The sequence below is a fragment of the Neomonachus schauinslandi genome, chromosome 4, assembly GCF_002201575.2.
Source record: "Neomonachus schauinslandi chromosome 4, ASM220157v2, whole genome shotgun sequence".
NCBI lineage: Eukaryota > Metazoa > Chordata > Mammalia > Carnivora > Phocidae > Neomonachus > Neomonachus schauinslandi.
Window position 1 is genome coordinate 102,559,065 of NC_058406.1, and position 19,125 is coordinate 102,578,189.

General features: G+C 43.4%; 1 long non-coding RNA gene across 1 annotated transcript; it reads right to left on the reverse strand.

Annotated features, from left to right (window-relative positions):
* Positions 1–1,355: 1,355 nt before the first annotated feature.
* Positions 1,356–17,033, reverse strand: LOC110578527. Its single transcript, XR_002480182.2, has 3 exons — positions 16,934–17,033; positions 8,182–8,184; positions 1,356–1,365 (listed from the first exon to the last, which is right to left on the reverse strand). It is a non-coding gene; the product is annotated as an uncharacterized LOC110578527 (long non-coding RNA).
* Between the last annotated feature and the right edge of the window lie 2,092 nt (positions 17,034–19,125).

Below are 19,125 nucleotides of genomic sequence, written 5' to 3' on the forward strand. Positions count from 1 at the left end.
CGGGGCTTGATCCCAGGACCCCAGGATCATGACCTGAGCCGAAGGCAGATGCCTAATGACTGAGCCACCTAGGCGACCCTGAATTACTATTTTAGAGGCACCTGGCTGGCTTAACCAATAGAGCATGCGACTCTTGATCTCAGGGTTGTAAGTTCGAGCTCCATATTGGGTGTAAAGATAACTTAAAAATAAACAAATCTTTAAAAAAATAAAATGAATTACTATTTTATTATTATTATTTTTTAAATTTTATTTTATTATGTCAGTCACCATACATTACATCATTAGTTTTTGATGTAGTGTTCCACGATTCATTGTTTGCGTATAACACCCAGTGCTCCATGCGATACGTGCCCTCCTTAATACCCATCACCGGGCTAACCCATCCTCCCACCCCCCTCGCCTCTAAAACCCTCAGTTTGTTTCTCAGAGTCCATAGCTCTCATGGTTCGTCTCCCCCTCCGATTTCCCCCCGCTTCATTTTTTCCTTCCTACTATCCTTTCTTTTTTTTTAACATATAATGTATTATTTGTTTCAGAGGTACAGGTCTGTGATTCATCAGTCTTACACAATTCACAGTGCTCACCATAGCACATAGCACCCAATGTCCATCACCCAGCCACCCCATCCCTCCCACCCCCCACCACTCCAGCAACCCTCAGTTTGTTTCCTGAGATTAAGAGTCTCTTTTTTTTTTTTTTAAAGATTTTATTTATTTATTTGACAGAGAGAGACACAGCGAGAGAGGGAACACAAGCAGGGGGAGTGGGAGAGGGAGAAGCAGGCTTCCCGCAGAGCAGGGAGCCCGATGTGGGGCTCGATCCCAGGACCCTGGGATCATGACCTGAGCCGAAGGCAGACGCTTAACGACTGAGCCACCCAGGCGTCCCGAGATTAAGAGTCTCTTATGGTTTGTCTCCCCCTCCAGTTTTATCTTGTTTCATTTATTATTATTATTATTATTATTTTAAAGATTTAGAGAGAGAGGACATGAGTGGGGGGGGGGCAAAGGAAGAGGGAGAGAATCCTCAAGCAGAGCACCCCTTACCCTACTGAGTGAGGAGCCTGACATGGGGTTTGGTCCCAGGACCCTGAGATCATGACCTGAGCCGAAACTAAAAGTCAGACACTTAACCAACTGAGCCACCCAGCCACCCCTGAATTACTATTTTTTAAAGTTTCTCAGCTTTAATTTCTAAGGTAGTAACTATCAGTAGATAAAGCCAAAATAAACACAGAGGTCTTTGGGGTCCTCAATAACTTTTTTTTTTAAGTTTTATTTATTGAAGTAATCTCTTCACCCAACGTGGGGCTCAAACTCACCACCTCGAGATGAAGAGTCACATAGTCACATGCTCTTCTGACTGAGCCAGCCAGGTACCCCAATGACTTTTAATAATATAAGAGGATTCTAAAACCAAAAAGTTTGAGAACCACTGGTCTATGAGAGTACATATACATATCATTTATCACAGGATCTGGCATATAAGCACTAACATAAATAGTAGCTGTTAATATGCAGTAGGAAGGAGCACCGGGGAGTGGCAGGAGCTAAGACTGAAGAGATAGTTAGGTGCCAGATTGATTGTGAAGCGCCATTGATAGCATTTTAAGCAGGGGATGACATGACTGAATTTTGTACTTTAGGAATCTAATCTGAGAGCAGTAGGCAAGAAGTGGGAGAGATTAGTTCCTGGAAATCTAGCTAGGAGGTTATTGCAATTGTCTGGGAAAGATTTGACAAGGATTTATTTATTTTTTATTTTATTATTTTATTTTTTTAAAAGACTATTTGACAGAGAGAGAGAGACACAGCGAGAGAGGGAACACAAGTAGGGGGAGAGGGAGAAGCAGGCTTCCCACTGAGCGGGAAGCCTGATGCAGGGCTCGATCCCAGGACCCTGGGATCATGACCTGAGCCGAAGGCAGCCGCTTAACGACTGAGTCACCCAGGCGCCCCTTGACAAGGATTTAAATGAATGTATCTAGAATAGGAAAGGAGGAAAAGACCTAGATTTGAGAAACATTTCTCAAGGTAGAAGCAGCAGGATCTGATACCTGATTGAATGTGTGACATGAGAGAAAGGAAAGAATCTGGAATAACTGTAAGATTTTTATAATGGGAGACTGGGTAACTAGTATGCTTTTAATAAGATAAAGGTATTATTTGGAAAACAAGATTTCTTGGGGAAGATGATATATATATTGAGCCTGAAGTGCCTGTGAGGCTTGTAGGTTGGGCATCTAAGAGGCAGTTAGAAATGCAGAATTGAGGCTACAGGAATTGTCAGGGCTACCGATATTGTTTCAGGAGTTATTAAGAGATAGATTGCAGCATAAAAGGGAGAAAAAATCATATTTATTGTCTGCTACATGCTATACACTCTGGTAAATGTGCATGGGCAGGGCACTCGTAATTGATGGCCCCAGTTTTCCCTGAAAGGGAAACCTTATATGAGGGAATGGAGGGGTGGGCAGCCACATGGACTTCTTGAGAAGAGTTTGGGACTGCTCCTCTGGCCTTTAACCACTCTTAATCATTCTCACAGAGAATGTTCCTCTCTTGGCTGAGGTTCTTTCCTTCTGATGAAATAGAAAATTCATTGGAAAGGATGGAAATTCCTTTCTACTTTACCTTAAAATTTAGCTATATTCACAGAGCATAGGCTTTGATATCAGATAGATTGGATTTGAATGTGCTTCTGTCCCTTACTAGTTGAGTGACTCTGGTCAAGTAATTTAAACTTCTGGCCTGTTTCTACATCTATGAGATGAGTAAAATAGCTACCTTGCTGGGTTATTATGAGCTTAAGTGAATAAAGAGGGTAAAACAATTATTAGCCCAGTCCTTTATACATAATAAGTACTGAACAAACAGTACTATCATCATCTTCCTCCCAACAACTCTGTGAGATAAATATTATGCCCATTTTTACAGAAAAAGAAAATTAAATATAGATTCAGAAACTTAACTACAATTGACTTTTATTTTTATTTTATTTTTATTTTTTTAAGATTTTTTTTTTTTTAAGTAATCTCTACAACCAATGTGGGGCTTGAACTCACAACCCTGAGATCAAGAGTCACGTGCTCCTCTGACTGAGCCAGCCAGGCGCTCCTACAGTCAACTTTTTTAAAGATTTATTTATTTGAGAGACAGCAAGAGCATGCAAGAAAGTGTGCATGAGCGGGGGAGGGGGGCGGGGGGGCAAAGGGAGAAGGAGAGAGAATCCTCAAGCAGACTTCCTGCTGAACGCAAAGCCCCTCTTGGGGTTCAATCCCAGACTCTTAGATCATGACCCGAGTGGAAACGAAGAGTCAGACACTCCACTGACTGAGCCACTCAGGTGCCCCCCTACAGTCAACTTTTAAATGGTGGCTAGCATTTGAATTCAGAACTAATTTTAGAGCCCTTCCCCTGCAGAGAAACTATATAGAGTAAGAGAGGAGAACCATATAGAACTCTGAGGAATACCAAAACTTAAGGGGTAAACAGGAAAAGAGATATCATCAAAGAAGAATCAGAGATAATAGTTTGTTAGGGCTGCCATAACAAAGTATTCTGGGCTTAACCAACAGAAGTTTATTTTCTCACAGATCTGGAGGTTAGGAGTCTGAGATCAAGGTATTGTCAGCGATGTTATTTCTGAGGTGTCACTCCTTGTTACACATAGCTGTCTTCTGTCTTCACATGGTCTATACTCCGCACATCTGTGTCCTGATCTCCCTTGGTAAGGACACCAGTTACATTGGATGAAAGCCCCCCTGTCCCCGACCTCATTTAACCTTAATTACCTCTGTAAAGATCCTATTTCTAAATATAGTCAAATTCTGAGCTACTGGGGATTAGTACTTCAACACATGCATTTGGGGAAAAACAATTTATTATGTATTATAGCATTCTTTTTTTTTTTTTTAAAGATTTTATTTATTTATTCATGAGAGACAGAGGCAGAGGGAGAAGCAGGCTCCCCGCGGAGCAGGGAGCCCGATGCGGGACTCGATCCCAGGACCCTGGGATCATGACCTGAGCCGAAGGCAGACGCTTAACCGACTGAGCCACCCAGGCGTCCCTGTATTATAGCATTCTTAATTTTCCTTCACAGCATTTATAACAATTTTAATTATGTGTTTTAATAATAATTCTAAATTATTTATTATATGTTAAATTTCTAGATCTTAATTGTACCTTTTAAAATCTGTCTTGCCGTTTTTATAGTCTTTTATCCTTCAGTCATACTTATATTTCCTTTAAATTTATTAAACATATTTATATGCTGTATTATGATTCCAATATGCAAAGTCTCTGTGGGCTTAGTTCTGCTATTTATAATTTCTACTCATTCTCATTCATGGTGCCTTATTTCCTGTTGGCTTGTGTTTTGGGATTTTTATTTGTGAACTCATATTTGAAGAAATTTTAGGGAACTTTTGAGGTCTGGATTGAAGGTACCTTTCTTCAGAGAGGATTTGTATTTGTTTCTTTTCTTTTCTTTTTTTTAAGTAGGCTCCATGGCCAGCGTGGAGCCCAATGTGGGGCTTGAACTCATGACCCTGAGATCAAGACCTGAACTGAGATCAAGAGTTGGACGCTTAACTGACTGAGCCATCCAGGTGTCCCTGTGTTTGTTTCTTTCAAGTGCCTGGGGATACTACCAACTTGTAAATTACTTTAAAATAAAATCTGAGCTTAAGTTTTTCTGTTTATTCAGGTAATGTGAATTTAGGCTATAAACCCGTGAGAGGACTAACTTGTGAATTCTAAGGGGAGATCTTTTTCCCCTCACTCTGGGCCAAGACTGAGATAAGGATTTTTCTTTTCCATCTCTCTTCCCAGGGTGGATATTTTCTAGTTTGCCCTTTCAATGAGAGTGGAGTCTGCAGAAGTCCTAGCCTTATTCAGGGGCATTCCAATCCAGGTGTTCTTTTTGCACAAGCCCTAGGCTTTGTCTGCTATCCCTTGAGAAACCATTAAGATGGAAAGCTCTGTCTCTGGGGGTTAGCAGATGTCTCTAGAACAGCCAATGTGGGGCTTATGTTTTTGGATTCATGTCTGCTACATGAGTAGCAGCCTTATGTTTTTGGATTCATGCTTTTGCTTTTTATATTTGAGCTGGTGTTTTGAGGTGTTTTGTTGTGGAATAGTTGTCAGGGTATCTGGTCTGTCATATTGCTAGAATGGAAGTCTGATTCTTTGTTGAATGTTGGTGCCCCGACACCCTCCTGCCTCCCCCACTACAAAGTTCCATGAGAACAGAGGGTAGGTCCATCTTGCCACTGCTATTTTCTGGCACACAGAAAGTGATCGATAAATATTTATTGACTGTATGAAAGTGGAAAGAAAGGAGTTCCCTGAAAGGCAAGAGGGGAAAAAATTCAGGTAAGGACTGAAAATAGGCCATTGTACTTAGCAATTAGGTCATTTTGAGAATAGATTTTATAAATTAATGAGGGCAAAAGCTGAATTTCACTGCGTTAAAGAGTAAATAGTAGTTGAAAATTTCTTTACCGAGAAATTTTAGAGTGATGAGAAAGCAGAGGGTGGTTGGGTTGAAGAAAGAATGAGTTTTTTTTAGAATGAGGGATTCAAACATTTGTAGGTTAGGGAGAATGATCTTCTGGCATGAAAGAAATTACAAAGAAGAGAGAAAGGGGGCACCTGGGTGGCTTAGTCAGTTAAGCGTCTGACTCTTGATTTTGGGTCATAAAATTGGTCATGATCTCAGGGTCATAAAATTGAGCCCTGTGCTGAGCCCGGAGTGGGGCTCTGTGCTCAGTGGGGAGTCTGCTTGAGATTCTCTCCCTCGTCCTCTGCCCCTCCCTCCCCTCGCACACTCTCTCTCAAATAAATAAATCTTTTTTTTTTTAAGATTTTATTTATTTGAGGATGAGAGAGACAGAGACAGAGCACAGGGAGGGGGAGGGGCAGAGGGAGAGGGAGACTGATGGCAGACACCCCGCTGAGCAGGGAGCCTGATGTGGGTGGGACCGGGATCACGAACTGGGCCAAAGGCAGACGCTTAGACCAACGGAGCCACCCAGGTGCCCCAATAAATAAATCTTTAAAAAAAAAAGGAAGAGAGAAGGGGGAATTGATAGGGCACAGTATTCCAGAAGAGACAGATGGGAGGGCAAAGTTAAAGCCTCTATAAGGAGATCCTCTTATTTAACTAAGCAAGATGGGGTGCCCATTCCTTTTTAGGTGGAATGCAAGGTCGTCTACAAAAGCCAGAGGCTAGGACTAGAGTGAGGTACTTGAGGAGGACAGCTCTGGGAAATTCACAAGGAATCTAGCTTTCCATACGGACTGCCAAGTTAAGGCTGCAAATCACACATGAGTACTAGTTCTGACTCCCATAAATGCTGTCCCATAAAGCAGCAGCCTATAACCAGAAGTAGAGAAAACACACCTCTATCCCCAATACCTAGAACAGCTCTTGGCACATCAGTAGGCAGTTGATAAATATTTCTTAATAAACAAACATAAAGATTAGATTCCTTAGAACTGGGGAGTGGTGAGGTAGTTGGGACCAAAGAACAAAAGACAAAGGTAATTGAGGGTGTGGCAAAAGTGTCTTGAGGTAGATCATTGTCCATGGAGCCTCAGGTGGACAGGGTAAAAACTGAAGCTACAAAGGATCTGATAGGCTGGAACTGTAGTTGGTCCAAACTCAAGAGATACAACATTGAAGAATGAGTGACATTTTTTTAATAAGATTTTTATTTATTTATTTGAGAGAGACAGAGAACAGAGGGAGAGTAGGAGGGAGAAGCAGGAAGCCCGATGTGGTGCTCGATCCCAGGACCCTGCGATCATGACCTGAGCCAAAGGCAGCCTCTCAACAGAATGAGCCACCCAGGAGCCCCTGACATTTTTTAAAAGATTTTATTTATTTATTTGAGAGAGAGAGGGAGGGAGAAGCAGACTCCCTGCTGAGCAGGGAGCATGATATGGGGCTTGATCCCAGGACCCAAAGATCATAACCCGAGCCAAAGGCAGACAGTTAACCGACTGAGCCACCCAGGCATCCCTGAATGACATTTTCTTTTCTTTCTTTTTTTTTTTTTTTAAAGATTTTATTCATATGAGGGCGCCTGGGTGGCTCAGTTGGTTAAGCGACTGCCTTGGGCTCAGGTCATGATCCTGGAGTCCCGGGATCAAGTCCCGCATCGGGCTCCCTGCTCGGCAGGGAGCCCAATGCAGGACTCGATCCTAGGACCCTGGGATCATGACCTGAGCTGAAGGCAGATGCTTAACCGACTGATCCACCTAGGTGCCTCCATTTTCTAAGTGTTTAGAAAATCTGTAGATTCTGAAATGGAAGAAGAAGATCCTTACATAAGCTGACCCAGATAACTGAAGCCTAGGAAAGGGGTAGTAAACTTGGTTTACTACTCAATTTCAATGTTTATCCTTTTGGCCTGGGACATGGAACTCAGACTGACTTCTCTTCTTTAAAGTCTGACAATGGGACGTGCAACTGCAGGTTCCAACTGAACCAAGCTCCTGATTGCTATAAGGTGAAAAGGCAATGTGCGCACTATCCAGAATCCCATTAACTAATAATAGATTAATACCAAATTAGAGGTCTCTAGAACATTCCACCAGGCTCTGACCTGGGAGCTGTCTTGTTCAACGTTTGTACAAATGGTTTATTTCAAGAACACTGATGACAGTTGCACCTGGCTATGGTGGTCTACAGTTGGTAGAGCTTCGACTCTTGATCTTGAGGTCATGAGTTCGAGTCCCATGTTGGCTGTAGAGGTTACTTTAAAAATTAATTCATTTTAGAAAAAAGAACACTGATGACAGATGATCACACTTATAGATAGCAAGAATATGGGAGGGGTAATGAATATATTGTTGGAGAACAGAATCAGAATGCAAAGAAATCTTGGTAGGCTAGACCAAATCTAACAAGATTTAGTTTAAATGGATTAAATGTAAAGTATAGCACAAAGGTTATGTGTGTGTGTGTGTGTGATATAGGAGATATGGCATAATATGTTTTGAAAATTACTTAGGAAACTGAATAGAAATAAGGGCAGAGTAGAGGGCGCCTGTGTGGCCCAATGGGTTAAGCCTCCGACTCTTGGTTTCAGCTCAGATGGTGATCTCAGGGTCATGGGATCAAGCCCCATATTGGGCTCTGTGCTTCAATGCAGAGTCTGCAAAAGACTCTCTCTCCTTCTCCCTCTGCTCCCCTCCACTCCCCCCGGACACTCACACTGTCTCTCTCTCCCAAATAAAATCTTTTTTTTTTTTAACATTTTATTTATATATTTGAGAGAGAGAGAGCATGCACAAGAGAGCAAGAGAGAGCAGGAGCAGGGGCAGAGGCAAAGGCAGAGGGAAAGGGAGAAGCAGACTCCCCACTGAGCAGGGAGCCTGATACAGGGCTTGATCCCAGGACGCTGGGATCATGACCTGAGCCGAAGGCAGTCACTTAACCAACTGAGCCACCCAGGTGCCCCTCAAATAAAATCTTAAGAAAAAAAAAAAAAGAAAGAAAGAAGGGCAAAGTAGGCAATTAAAATAGAGGACATACAAATGGCATATACATATATATACACTTATACCTATATATATATACATACATATACATGTATGTGTGTGTTATTATATGAGATAACTTTTTTTAAAAGATTTTATTTTTTCACTTGAGACACACAGAGAGAGAGAGAGAGAGAGCATGAGCAGGGGGAGAGGGAGAGGGAGAAGCAGGCTCCCCACTGAGTCAGGAGCCTGACGAGGGGCTCGATCCCAGGACCCCGGCATCATAACCTGAGCTGAAGGCAGACGCCTAACGACTGAGCCACCCAGGTGCCCCTATATGAGATAACTTCTGTTCATCTTTCTTATTGGCAAAAATTTAAAACTGCTAATACCAAGTGTTAGCAAAAGTATGGGGAAGTATCCAAGGTATTCACACAAGGTTGGTGGGAATATAAATCATTTTAGGGCAATTTTAAAGTATATATTAAAATTTTAAAAGTACATATCCTGTAACGTAGCAATTGAATCTTTTAATATTTGCCCCAGAGAGTCTCAGTTGGTTAAGCATCTGACTCTTAATCTCAGCTCAGGTCTCAATCTTGCGGTTGTGAGGCCTGTGTTGGAGCCTACTTAAAATTTTCTTTTTACCCCACAGAGATACTCCTGTATAGCACTAAGAGTCATAAAGAATTTTCACTGAAACATTGTAATAACCAAAAAAATGGAAACACTGTGGGTGCAACAACAGGATGTTTAGACTGATACATCCATACTGTAGGATACTAGATGGCAGTTATAAAAGGGAGATAGCTTTATACCTACTGGTGTGAAGAGTTCTCTGTAATGTGTTAAAGTGAAAAAAGATGTAGAACAGTACAAATCGTTTTACATATTTCCACATGTAAATATATACCCATGTAAATATGTAGGAAAAAGTCTGGAAGGATACATAACCAAAATGAAACAGTATGTATCTCTGGAAGGAAAAGACCAGGATTTGGGATAATGGTCAAAGAAAACTTTGGATTTGTCTGTCATTTTTTTGAATAAAGATTTTGATCCCTATTATTTACATGTTTTGGTTTTTTTTTAAAAGATTTATTTATTTATTTGAGAGAGAGAGAATGAGAGAGAGCAAGCACATGAGAGGGGGGAGGGTCAGAGGGAGAAGCAGACTCCCTGCCGAGCAGGGAGCCCGATGCGGGACTGATCCAGGGACTCCAGGATCATGACCTGAGCCGAAGGCAGTCGCTTAACCAACTGAGCCACCCAGGCACCCTGTTTACATGTTTTACAAAGTAAATGCATTCATGTTATTCATGAAGTCAAAACAAATTAAAACAACCCCACCTCACTCAATAACTACACCTGTAGGTTTTCTGTAGTAACAGTTATATTTTATTTTTTTTTAAAGGACTTTATTTGACAGAGCATGTACAAGCAGGGGGAGAGGCAGGCAGAGGGAGGGAGAAGCAGGCTCACCGAGCAGGGAGCCTGACGCGGGGCTCGAACCCAGTACCCTGGGATCATGACCTGAGCCAAAGGCAGACGCTTAACGGACTGAGCCACCAAGATGACCCTGTAGTATCAGTTTTAATGAGTCAACAGTGTGGAGCACCTGGGTGGCTCAGTTGGTTAGGTGTCTGCCTTTGCCTCGGGTGGTGGTCTCAGGGTCCTAGGATCGAGCTCGACATCAGTCTCCCTGCTCAGAGGGGAGTCTGCTTGTCCCTCTGCCCCTCCCTCTGCTTGTGCTTTGTCTCTCGTTGTCTCTCTCTCTCAAATAAAAATCTTTAAAAAAATGAGCCAACAGTGTGATAGGGTAGGCAGTGAATCTAAGGATGCCTAAGGCTCTCTTACAGTCCAAGCCCACAACCAAGCAAGTGATGGTTTAGTTCTTGCTCAGTCAGGCCCCATCTGGACCAAACTTAGGCACATTGACATATTTGAGCTCTTCCAGAAAGCAGCCAGGGTCATGCCAGGAGTGCACATCACACATCAAGGAGAAATAACTGAAGGAAGGGAGAATGTTTAGACTAGTGACATGAGATATACAGAGATGTAGAGCATTTGATACTTGAATAGTTTTAAAGATTTATTTATTTGAGAGAGAGACAGAGCGAGAGTGCACACGCACATGAGTCGGGGGAGGGGCAGAGGGAAAGAATCTTCAAGCAGAGTCCCCGCTGAGCGAGGAGCCCCACATGGGGCTTGATCCCACAACCCATAAGATTATGACCTGAGCCAAAACCAAGAGTCATACATGCAACCAACTCAGCCAACCAGGCACCGCTATACTTAAATAGTTTTAATGAGGATGAAGATAGTAGTAAATTTCAAGACACTGGAGTTATTCAAGAAAAGCCTGAATGATCACTTGTCAGGGATGCTGAGGAAGAGATCAATTCAGGAGGAATTAGTTGGAACTAGATGATATTCAAGGTTTCAACTAACTTTAAGAATTTATTTTAGGTGATTAACATAATAAAAAATTTAAAAAAAAAGAATCTATTTTAAATTCCCTTGGTCTCAGCCATATGTGCCAAACCCCAAATCCCTAAAACTCCTTTCTTTTGAATTGTCTTATTATAGAGAGGATGTTAACTTTTCCTTTTTTTCTAAGATTTTTTTTTTTAAGATTTTATTTATTTATTTGAGAGAGGGAGAATGAGAGACAGAGAGCATGAGAGGGAGGAAGGTCAGAGGGAGAAGCAGACTCCCCGCTGAGCAGGAAGCCTGATGCGGGACTCAATCCCGGGACTCCAGGATCATGACCTGAGCCGAAGGCAGTCGCTTAACCAACTGAGCCACCCAGGTGCCCTCTAAGATTTTTTGGTTGTTGTTATTTTATTTTGTCTTGTTAAGGAGGCTCCAAGCCCAGTGTGGGGCTTGAACTCAGAACCCTGAGAACCCTCTTGACCTGAGCTGAGGTCAAGAGTCAGATGCTTGACTGACTGAGCCACCCAGGCATCCCTTTAAGATTATATTTTTAAGGAATCTCTACACCAAATGTGGAGCTCACATTCACAACCCCAAGATCAAGAGTCTCATGCTCTACTGACTGAACCAGCCAGGTGCCCCAGAGGATGTTAACTTTTCAAAGGTACTTTGGCATACTATGAACTGGAAAGAATAGTCTCAATTCCATGAGTGCCAATTAAATGCCTCAAAGAATACAAAGATGATTATAATTGGAATGCTTAACAAGTACCAACTGAAGGGATGTAATAAAAAGTAAAAGTTTGTCTCCCCCTGCCTCTGCAAAATTTATTTCAGTGGGAGAGATTTTCCTCTGACATGGATGAAAATTCCAGCATCCCTCCTATCCTTTCATTACCTTTAGGTCACAGTCTTGCAATCACTTTAAGCAAAAGACACTCTTGATTCAGAAATATATTAAGAAACACATGAGTCTTCATCATATGTGAGGATTTCTCCCCCCCCACAGCTAGGCCTGCCTTTATGGAAAAAGGGTGGTTGGCTTCTCCTCCCCTTCTGCTGCAGGTCCTTCTTTACTTCCTGGGTCCTGACACTGTGAGCTCTAGGAGTGGAGCGGAAGGGAGACGGTGAAACGCTTCCTAGGCCTGGCTGATGGTGAAGGCTGATGGTCTCATGGGCATTTGTACGGATCCACCAGAGGCTTCCCTGCTGGGCCTTTCCAATGGCAATGCCAGCTTTCCTGACACAGAGATGACGCATTGTTTTTCTACGGCCACCACATCCCCTCTCATCTTTTTGTTTTCCAGAGGTCCATTCTATGCAGAACCCTTTGTGAAGAATCCCACTATGCTTCCACAAAGTTCTCTTGAGTAGGATTTAAACTGGCTCCATACTTGGCTTCCAGGATTAATGCATATTTGACCTTTTGTCAGAAGGGAGTGCAGTTACTACCAAGATGTAGCTGTTTACTTGGTTATCTCGGGCTTTGTTGCTAGCCAACCTTTGCCTTGAATTTTCTCTGCCATGAGTCACACACAGTCTAATGACCATCCTCTACCCAGAGACAAATATCAAATGCTTCAGTGGTTCCCTCAAGGCCTCTCTTTCTAGGCTTGAGGAGAAGAGAGAAGTGCTCCTGACTGCTTCTCCTTGGGATTTGGTGCAGCTCACAACAGGGTAGTAGCTGTCTCCAAAGAAATCTCTTTTGAAAACCCTGTGTATCTACTTTTTATATGAATAGAATTTCATATCTATTATATCTCGGTACTCCAGCTGAAACATCCAATTTAAAATCTTTCTTTTTTTAAGATTGATTTGAGAGGAGCGCCTGGGTGGCTCAGTCGGTCAAGCATCTGCCTTTGGCTCGGGTCATAATCCCAAGGTCCTGGGATCAAGCCCCGCATCGAGCTCCCTGCTCAGCACAGAGTCTGCTTCTCCCTCTCCCTCTGCAGATCCACCCCCCTGCTCGTGCTTGCACTTTGTCTCTCTCAAATAAATAAAATCTTTTGTTTTAAGGTTTTATTTATTTATTTGACACAGAGAGAGAGAGAGCATGAGCAGGGGGAATGGCAGGTAAAGGGAAAGGGAGAAGCAGACTCCCCACGGAACAGAGAGCTGGACTGGGGGCTCCATCCTAGGACCCCAGGATCACGACCTGAGCTGAAGGCAGATGATTAACCAACAGCCACCCAGGCGTCCCTAAAGAAAATGTTAAAAAAAAAAAAAAAAGATTTGAGAGTGAGAAGCGCTTGTGAACATGAGTGGGGGGAGGGGCAGAGGGAGAGAACTTCAAGCAGACTCCCCACTGAGAGTGGAACCCGGTGTGGGGTTCGATCTCATGACCCATGAGATCATGACCTGAGCTGAAACCATGAGTCGGTTGCCTAACCAACTAAGCCACCCAGGCACCCCCCAATTTAAAATCTTACTAAAGGGCACCTGGCTGGCTCAGTCTGTAGAGCATGTGACACTTTTTTTTTTTTTTTTTTTAAGATTTATTTATTTATTTGGGGCGGGGGAGCAGAGGGAGAGAGAGACTCCAGCAGACTCCCTGCTGAGTGAGGAGCCTGACGCTGGGCTGGATCCCACAACCCTGAGATTGTGACCTGAGCCAAAATCAAGAGTTGGATGCTTAACTGATTAAGCTACCCAGGCGCCCTGAGCATGTGACTCTTGTTCTTAGGGGCCTGAGTTCAAGCCCCACATTGGGTGTGGAGCTTACTTTACAAAAAAAAAAAGAAAAGGAGTGCCTTTGGGATCGACCCTCACGTGGGACTCTGCTCAGTGGGAGTCTGCTTCTCCCTCTCCCTCCGCCTCTCCCCCCAGCTTGTGTGTGCCCTGTTTTTCTCTCAATCTTGCTCTCTCAAATAAATAAATCTTTAAAAAAGAAAAAAAAGAAAAGAAAAGACAGGTACTCTAAGTGCCTTGTCAATAAATAAGTAAGTAAATAAAATTTTATTAAATATAGGGACCCCTGACTGGCTCAGTTAGTGGAATGTGTGACTCTTGTTGATCTCGGGGTTGTGAGTTTGAGCCCCCCACTGGGGTGGAGATTACATAAAAATAAAATCTTATTAAATATAAAACATAATCTGCTTTATCAATTCTGCTTTACAGCCTTCCCTGTTTCCTACCTGGGGTCTATGTGATTCAGTCATACTTCACAGGCCAATTCATAGGGTAGTCAGCAAGTTGTTCTGACATGGTCTGGGCATGTTCCCCTTTAGCGATAAAAAAAAAGAAAAGCCAACCCAGGGCCTAGGGCTATACAACAATTCCACTGCCCATGAGATGGAAAGTTGAGGACTCCCTCCCTGATCTAAACCTAGTTCTCCATGAGGGTTGAACAGAGGGCATTGTGATTTGGTAGAACAGCCATGGATTTTGAAGTCTGTCAATTACCAAGTGACCTTAGATAAATTACCTTTTTTGAGCTTCATTAAAGTTTTGTAAAATATATAATAGTCTTTTAATTCAAAATTTAATTTTTAATTACACAATACATATTCTCCTTGGAAAAAACAAAACATGACAGATGAGACTAAATTTCCTTTGATCACCACCTTCAAACGCACTCCTTAACCCCCTCCCCAATGGCCTCCCCGAGGTAACCACAATTCTCAGTTTAGTATTTATCTTTCCAGGCCTTTTTCAATCAAAAAAAATTTTTTTTTTCTTAAGAGAGAGGGGTGGGGGTGGGAGGGCCAGAGGGAGAAGGGGAGAGAGAGAATCTTAAGCAGGCTCCACAACCAGTGTGAGCCTGATGTGGGGCAGGGCTCCATCTCACAGTCCTGAGATCATGACCTGAGCCAAAATCAAGAGTCGATGCTTAACCAACTGAGACACCCAGGTGCCCCTCAATCAAATCAGTTTTACCTGTAAAAATAGGATAGTAATATCCATTCTGTGAGATGGAACAGTGGTGAAAATGCAAGTGCAAAATGTTTTCTTCTTTCTGTTTCCTCAGTGTGTTGGAAGGAGCTGAGACCTCCTGCAGGAAGAGAAATCTTACTTATTTCCGGGGGTGAAACTGCCTGCCCTCTATCTGGTATTAGGTGTGTTCCCCCCCCGCCCCGCCTCCGCCCAAAATTCAACAGACATCATGCACAGAATCTACAGTAGGAACAAGTCTCAGCTTGTTACATTGACAGACCCAGCCTCTTCTTGAATAGGGGTCTGCTGAAGGAGGGTAGCCAGAGCCAAAGGTCCAGACAGTATTTTGTCTCCTTTTTATTCTTCCATTTTAGCCAGGCAAGTATAAGTTAATGTCTTGTGTCTTCTCTTCCCTGTGGCTTTCATTTTAAACTGCAGAAAGGAAGAGATCATACGCCCAGATTTTTCCTCCAAAACAGCTTTCTGAGTACAAAGACAAAGCAACCCATCGCCCCCCAATTCTGCTCTGCTATCACTCCACAGGACAAGGGTTACTCCCACAATAGCTTTTTCCTACTATCAGGGAGGAAGCACAAGCCAAGATTCCCAAAGGCACTAGGGGTTGGTTCCCAGGTGCCCCAGAGCAGGATTTTATTTTAGCATAAGAACAAATTCCATTTACTGAGCATCTACTTTGCCAGCCATGATACAAGTTTCTTTACATATATCTAATTAATTCTAACAAAGCCATATAAGTTTTGTATTATAATTATCTTCTTATTACAGATGAAGGGACTGATGCTCAGAAAGGTTAAGTACTCTGGTTTTTTTTGTGGGGGGGGGGGGGCAAAGGGAGAGGGAAAGGGATACAGAATCTTAAGCAGGCTCCATGCTCAGCCCGGAGCCCAACGCAGGGCTTGATCTCACAACCCTGACATCACAACCTGAGCCAAAATCAAGAGTTGGAGGCTTAACCGACTGAGCCACTCAGGCGCCCCCCCCCAGTTCTTCTGTTCTTAAACTGTGACTTCCTGAGCCAAAGGAGATATTTAAGAACAGTACTTGTCAGTAGGAAGTGGTATTATGGAAGCAGGAATGAGAAGCATGGAAATCTGTGGAGAACAGAAGAGGTAGGGTAACAGCAAATTAAGAAAAATGCATGTCCCAGCAAGAACTGCCATTCACCCCTACCACTCAGCCTGGGCCATGCTTTAGGGGTGTGTATAAACAAATCTCTATAGCAACCATCTGGTTTCTGTCTTTCTACAACAACACAGGCTTGCATGTGTCTAAATATGGGCACTGGTGAGGATGAGTGTGGCTGGGGAGGGGAAGTCGACAGCTGAGTCAAGAGAAAATTGTGCAAAAAAGGCAGATTCCTTTGGTATGCCGTCATCTACCTCTCCCAGCCCAACCCCAAGGTAGGAAAGGGCTTAAGGCCCTGATCTCTCCTTGATTCACAGTCACAGTTAAGAGCTAAGCCCTGCATACATTTTGTCTTATTTTAACCAAGTATGTAAATTCTCATGCAGTCAGGGGGATCCCCTTGGTGCAAGAAGGGGAGGGTAGAAACTTTTGCTTCCCATTTCACCCCAGGTGCCACTTTCGGGGCCACTGAGGGTAGAAGTTGAAGGATCCCATCTGTTGAAGGCATGCTAGCCCCAGAGGGAAAGGTAAGAGAGAGAAGCCAGGCACAGGGGTATAGGAATAAGGATAGGCACTGCTGAGAGGATTAAATGGGACCAGGACTAAGTTACAAGAGCCCCTTAAGTCAGCACAGGGGTTCTCAACCAGGGGACCCCACGGGACATTTAGCAATGTTTGGGGACTTTTTTGTTGTTCTGACTGAGCATCTAGTGGGTAGAGGACAGAGCTAGTGTTAACATCCTAAAATGCACAGGACAGCCCCCACAACAAAGGTGTGTCTGGTCCAAAATGTCCATAGTCTCAAGGTAGAGAAACCCTGAGTTAGAAGAGCCTTCTCCTTGGTCCACTGCAGGACACCATCATATGTTACTTGACGGGGATACCATCGATGCCAGCTTGTTCGCCTGGGCCTTGAGTTCCTCTCAGACTTCCAACCCAAGTATTTAGTTTGTTTACTTCTAATAAAAGTAAATGCAAACCAGAGTCTCAAATTTGCTGTGAAATCAGCTTCTATTTTTTTTTTTTAAGATTTTATTTATTTGACAGAGAGAGAGCACGCAAGCGAGCATAAGCAAGGGGAGCAGGGGAGTGGCAGAGGGAGAAGAAGCAGGCCTCCCGCGGAGTAGGAAGCCCGATGAAGGGCTGGATCCCAGGACCCTGGGATCATGACCTGAGCCAAAGGCAGGCACTTAACCGACTGAGCCACCCGGGCGCCCCTGAAATGAGCTTCTAGAGAAGAGAGCCTTGGGTGTAGGAAAAGCCGCCTGATAGAGGTTGTGCAACTAGGCAGAAGGTACCACCATCTCTTGGCCTCAGTTTTACCATTTGTGAAATGAGCACACTGAACACAATGACCTCTAATGTCCCGTTAGTTCCAAAACTTGTCCTTCTGAATATTTCCCATATGTAGTTGTACCAGTTTAGGTCATTGGAAAAGGAAATGACTCAGAAATTCGAGAAGGGAAGTCTGAGGGTGACTCAGACTTTCCTAATCATAAAAGGCGTTTCAGACATGGCCCTTTAATGCTGAGCCAGGACTCCTGATCCCTGAATGATGCCAGGACTTCCCTTTGTGTATCTGAGTAGGTGGTCTCCTCATGGGGTAACTTTAACAACAGTAAGTTGCTTCTGCCAACTGCCCCCCCACCGCCCCCTGCCAACAGGTCTGCTAGTGCATGAGAGTTTTCTTTCTAGTTGAAAATATAAATATTCTAGCATAAGTATCCGTTTGATGTTACCAGTTGGGTTTGAGGCTGTAAGGCAGGTAGCTGGCACAAGATCAAGAATGGTGCTTGTTCATGGATACGCAGTCCTAGCAGTTAATCTGAATACTCTGAGAAAAGTTCATATACTGTGTCAATTCTATTTAGTTCGAGCTTTTCAACTAAATATTATAAGAAAGATTTAATAACCAAGAGTTCATATTTTGTATTAATCTCTAGTATCTACCTATGATAAATATGTCAAAACAAGGCTCAAAAAAAGTCCATCTAAATACACTAAGTGCCTCTATCACCAAATGTCCGTTTATATCAAAACTTTTTTTTTTACCTGAAGGGGCCACTTTACCACAGTGTGGTTATCAGTATTGAGTGCTCTCTTCCTGTCATAAGGAGACCTTTCAAGGTCTTGAAGAGAAGCTATCCTGGGTTGATGGAGTATTTGGCTCTTACTTTTTTTTTTTTAAAGATTTTATTGATTTATTTGAGAGAGAGAGACACAGAGAGAGAGGGAACAAAGCAGGGGGAGTGGGAGAGGGAGAAGCAGGCTCCCCACGGAGCAGGAAGCCTGATGCGGGGCTCGATCCCAGGACCCCAGAATCATGACCCAAGCCGAAGGCAGCCGCCCAACTGACTGAGCCACCCAGGAGTCCCTTGGCTCTTACTTGTTCTGAGTCATGTGGCTCATCTAAAAGTTTTCCAAAAGAGAGGCCCAGCTTTGTCTAGGGAGTAACCTTCCAATGCTGTTCTCCCGTGAGAGGTTTCATCTCTCTGCTTACCCACTCCAGCTGCGGTTCAGAGACTGCTGCCAAGACGCCAGACTCTTTGTAATCTTTTCTGAATAGTGACAGACTCACAATGAACAATTCCATCCTTCAACAAATATTTATTGAACACATATTATGTGCCATTCTTGATGGTGGGGATATACCAGTAAATAAGACAAAGTCCTGGTAGTTCAAGACGTACTTGTGAAATGAGTGAAGGACCCCCTTCCAGTTGTTTGCTTTAGTCTAGCCTGATTGTTCCTCTTTGTAATCAGTTGAAAACTGCTCCATTCTCTTTTCTTCCCTAGGATGCCTTCTCAGAGGTGCAATCCTTAACCTACCACTCAGTACCTATCACTCAGGCAGGCCTGAGGAGACTGGGCTTCATAATCCTCTGGGGTCTTCAGTCAAACGGATACCAAACAGCTTGTAAACCAAAGTTGGGAACCTTAAGGCTAATTCATTGCACAAGTGGTTCCCATCTTTCTATAATCTTTGGATTCTGCCCGAAATGCAGAACTCTTCCACTCACTTATGCCTTCACCCCTGGTCTACGCATTTTTCTGATGCCTCACACAGAAATTCTTTAGAGAATTTCCCTCAACCCACTCATTCAAATTACATCTGGGTTTCCCCTAAGACACTGCTTTGTTTGCAGCCCTAGAGGTCCCCCCCACCTTCCAA